This window comes from Mastomys coucha, chromosome X (genome assembly GCF_008632895.1).
Source record: "Mastomys coucha isolate ucsf_1 chromosome X, UCSF_Mcou_1, whole genome shotgun sequence".
NCBI lineage: Eukaryota > Metazoa > Chordata > Mammalia > Rodentia > Muridae > Mastomys > Mastomys coucha.
Window position 1 is genome coordinate 129,334,090 of NC_045030.1, and position 5,237 is coordinate 129,339,326.

Sequence of the window (5,237 nt, forward strand, 5' to 3'; positions counted from 1 at the left end):
TTTTGCCATCTGTTGATCTCTGGTGTTAGATGTTCTTGCTGTCTCTGACTAGAGCTTGTTCCTCCCGTAGGTCTGTAAGCCTGTGTCAGTACTTCTGGAAGATCAGCTCTCCTCTGGTAAATCCCAGCCGCAGATGGCTGTGGATCAGTTGTCCATCCTGAGTCCTGGGGTCAGAGCACACCCTGGAGACAGGATCTCCACTTGCGGGAAAGGTACAGAGAGGGCTGTGGATCTGTTGTCTCTCCTAGATGTGATCTTGAATTTTTTTTAATGAGAAACTCATTTTATGAAAGTTTATGCAACTATGATACTTTGAGTTTTATACATATGTACAATTTATTGTGATTATCCTCACTTCCCATTATCCTGTATTATTCCTTTTCTTTCCTTCCAAACTTCTTCCTAACTCATCCTTCAGGGTTTGTGAGACAAAGACACTTGATCCCACAGCAATCAGTCATAGTAATGAGCTCCTCCGGAAGTGGTAGGGCTTTGTGTGGACTTTCTCTACTTAGGACAAAATGTTGAAGGCTTCAGCCTTGTGCTGATATCTATCTATCCATGGCTACTGTGTATTCCTAATTGCAGTGGTTGTGCCATAACTGGATAGCAGGATTTCATAGCACCTTTCCCCATCTTCTGGACCTCATATTTCTTCTGCCTCTTCTGATGTTCCCTAGAGTCTTGGGTATATATCATATAGATGTCCCACTTAGGAATAAATGCTTATCAGTCACTTATTCTCAGTGTGACTTTTTAACTGACTTGGCTTCTTTCATTCAGCCTATGGAATTTTAGGCACACACATATACATACACATACACATATACATGTGTTTGTATGTAGTTGTTCTTTTTATGGCAACTTGTTTTCTAGTACGTGCACACATTGTTGTTTCTCAGTGTCTGAGGGAAATTGAATCTAGAGCTGATGAAAACGGTAAAATCTGTGGCTGCTCATATGCCTCATATGCATATAACATGTTAAAATTCTCCTCTATGTTTTAAATTATTTCCAGATTACTTATAATGTCAAGTCCATGCTAATAATTGCTGTATTATATTGCTTTGTGAATAGAGACAAGAAAAACCAATACATGCTCAGAGCAGATGGTATGTTTATAAAAATAGTTTGGATTCACAGTTTGTTGAATTCACAGATGTGGAACCTGGACATATGGAGTGTCAACTCTGCTACAATTTATTCTACCCATCCATCTGTTGAGGAAATTTTGCCTTATTTTCAATTTATGGTTCTTGTAAATAAAGCTGCTATGAACATTTGGCTTTATATCTTTCTGTGGACACATGCTTTCTTCCTGTGTGGTAAATACTTAGGAGTGCAAAAGCATGGTCATATGTAGATTAAAATATAGACATTATAAGAAATTGCTAACATGTCTTCCAATGTGACTATAAATTTTCATTTTCCACTGTCAGTGTATGATAGTTTTATCTTCTATAACCTGGCCCACCTTTGTTGTGGCCACTCTTTTCACTTGTGACCATTCTCAAGAGAGAGCAGAGAAAAATTTTCTATCTTTTTTTTTTTTTACATTTTCGTGATCATTAATTGTGTACAACATGTATTCATGTTTTTGTCTTGTATTTGTATATCTTCTTTTAAACAACATAGTTTCAAAACTTTTACCCAGTTACTTATGGGAGTGTTGCTTCTCATTGATTTCATCATGGTTAAACACTTAAGATTTTTTAACTGTACAATTTGTTAACATAGACTGTAATAGTGCTGACTATTACAAGAAGGGCCACTAGATTTTGGGAAATTTATCACCTTGCAAAATTAAACTTTTTACACATAAAACAATTTTCTTTTTGCCCTCCTCTCCTAACTTCAAGAAAACCACTATTCCATATTTTGTTTCTACATATTTGAACACCCTATGTGTGTCACATACCTAGAACAGTACAATATTTATCTTTTGAGACATGCTTATTTTGTATTATAGTTCCAAGTTTCATCATATTATAATATATGATAGGATTACATATTAGAGGTTTAATAACTTTTCAGTGTATTATGATAATTAATCATTTTAAAATTGTTGATTATATCATACACAGTTCAAACCATCACATAAATGAATAAACATATAAATGCAGCCTGCTGAGTTTGTTCAGTGTTATTTTATATGTATGTTTTTAGGGTTGGCCACTTGATATTGGAGAATCAATTAGAGGACTCATTCTTGGAGAAGACTAATTCTCTCACTCTCAGTAGTTGTTGTTTGTAGTTCTTAATATAGGAATAAGAGACCTGTGATATTTGTCCCATCCATGTTGGACTATCAATTGGTGTTATCATTGTGCAGGTCTGTTTAGAAAGATACAGAGTTTAGATTTCATGTGTGAGATATCTCTATCCTATATAGAATATACAGCCTCCCAGCAGACATGCTGGTTCTCTAGTTCTTACAATATTTCTTCTCTTTGAGCCTGACTGAGGTAGGTATAGAGTTATACTGTAAATGTGTCAGTTACGGCTGGGTACTCTATGGTCAGTTGCTTTCTTCATTTAGACCAGTTGTAGCTTTTTATAATGGTTTCCATCTGCTAAAAAGAAGAGCTTCTTTGATAAAAATCTCTTATCTGTGAGTCTAAGTTTTAGAACATAGGTAGGAATTGGGCTTGTCTAGTAAAGTTGTGGTAGTAGGTTCTCCTCTAGATCTGTGAGCTCACTAGCCCCAAATGAGTGGGCTAGGTTTCAGTACTAGGCATGATTTTCATCCTGTTGAATACTCCTTAAGTTTGATTAGAGAACTGGTGGTTACCACCAAGATATACATGCCACTACTACACCTTTGGAAACATCTTGCCATGTTTATTATTGGTGTTCATAGGCATCATAGTTGGGTAAGACTATTGATTACTTTTCTTGTTTGTCAGTTTGCATAGACCCTTCTGGTACTGTAAAAGCTAGTCCTCCAGGAGGAGGTTTTTAATCAAATCCAGCCTGGATCCTGACTCTTATGTCTGAAGTATGTGTTGTCTTCAACAATAGGGATTTACCTTCAGATTCTTGGAGGCAACTAAAGGCAGCATCAATAGCTTATAGAGTCTGGGGAGTTTTTTACTCACCTGACCAAGAACTTGAAAGAACATTATGCCTGGCACTGTTTTTTGTTTTTTGGGTCCTTTTGTTTGTTTTGTTTTGTTTTGTTTTTTGTCAGAGATTCTATGGCTCGTGGAGACAAGCAAGTGTCATAACTTCCTTTAAATTCTCTCTCTCTCTCTCTCTCTCTCTCTCTCTCTCTCTCTCTCTCTGCGTGTGTGTGTGTGTGTGTGTGTGTGTGTGTGTTCTGTAGGGTGATGGTTTTGTGTTTTCTTCTAGCACTTTCAGGCTTTACATTTAGGTCTTTGATCCTTTTAATTTAATGCAAGGTGATAGATACATATCTAATTTCATTCTGATGGATGTGGTAATTCAATTTTCCCATTTGTTAAATATGCTTTCTTCCATCCAGTGTATGCTTTTGGCACTTTTGTACAATATAAATGATTGCCAGAGCATCAGTTTTAAGCAAATGCATGGCAACAGAAACAGTTGAGAGTTCTCATCTCAAACCTCAAGTAGAAGAGAGAGAGAACACACTAGGAATGGTGACCTTTAGAAATCTCAAAGCTCACCCCCAAGTGAAATACCTCCTTCTTCTACATGGCCACTTCCCCTAATCCTTCCCAAATAGTTCCACCAACTGGGGACTAAATATTCAAATGTACAAAACTTATGGGGGGTATCTCATTCCAATCACCACAGGGGTAATAATTACTCAACAGTTGATAATCATGTTTCTGTTCATTAGACCACTTAGATGATAAGATAATGTTGATGTCCTGTGGTTAATTGTATTTTCTTTTATTACTGATGGTGCTTTTTCTAATGGATATCACACTTCTCAATGCTGTAGACTTGGCTAGACGGGATCCAAATATGGTCTGATCTCCCACTGATGTGAGGCAGATGAAGTCTGGAAACTTATCCAAGGTCAAGTAGAGTAAGTGGCTTAAGACTGACACTCTGGCCCAAGGCCATATCTCCTCTTTATAATTCAGTTGATGATGGCATTAGTCTTGTTTTTGTGTGTCATAAATCATTTCTTCAGTACTTAAAGAATGCATGCTTTTATGAGGTTGTAAATGATGTAAGGATACAGCAGGTACCTTCAAATAAAAGGAAATATAAATGATGACTTACGTTCCCTTCCACAGAAATCATTGAACTAAAATGGCTGAGCTCATACAAAAATGCTCTTTTATATCTGGTCCTTTCCAATCAGCATAATGTATATATAAGTTCTATTTGTGGGTCTGTAGTTGTACAGCGTCATACTCAAGGATGTATGTTATCTCATTGTGTGTCTATTTTAAAGTATACATGTGCATTACAAAAATGTACATGTTTTGTCGAATTTTGGCTTATGAATAACAATACTATGAACATTCTTTCATATTGTACATATATTTTGGGTGACCATTTGTTTTCATCCTCTTTGTGATTACTATAGTGGACATACTGTTTGTCCTGCAAGGGTTCTTGCTTGTGATTTACTGTGTCAGTATTCAAAATCAGTGGGACTTTTAAGATGTGGGGCCTAGTTGGAAATCTTTTAGTCAAAGAGGCAAGATTAAAGTAGCTGTTACAGAACTCCTGAGTTCTTGAGAGATTGCATTGTTCTGAGAGGAAGTAGCATTCTTGAATGGTGTGATCTCTTCTTCCTTCCTGCAATTTTGTCATTCTGATCTACTGGTAAGTCCTCACTAGGGACCAGACCAGTGTTTAACTTCCCATTTTCCCTAACCCTGGATTTGAACATTCAGAACTTTGAGCAAAGTAACCTTTTTCTGTTTATAAAGTTAGCCTGCCTGAAGTGTTTATTTCATTATAATAACAAAGCACACTAGTATAGGAATAAAAAAAAATTACTCTCCACATCCAATCAGCTGAAGACCTGATCGAAAGGAACCTGCTTCTACTTAATAGTACTGCAGCTCTTAATAATGCCACTGAAACATGAATGCAGTAAGGCTGAGGGGGCATCTGGCCCCACACGTGCTGACTGAAGGTGCCCTATTCCTACTTGAGTGCTTTGAAGATGTAAGGTAGTGTTTTTGTTTTTGTTTTGTTGTTGTTGTTGTTTTGCATTATCCCTTTGTACTAGAGCTAAAATATGAGTAATTTCTGGGTTGTGACCTGTGGAATATTTGACCTGAAACCAC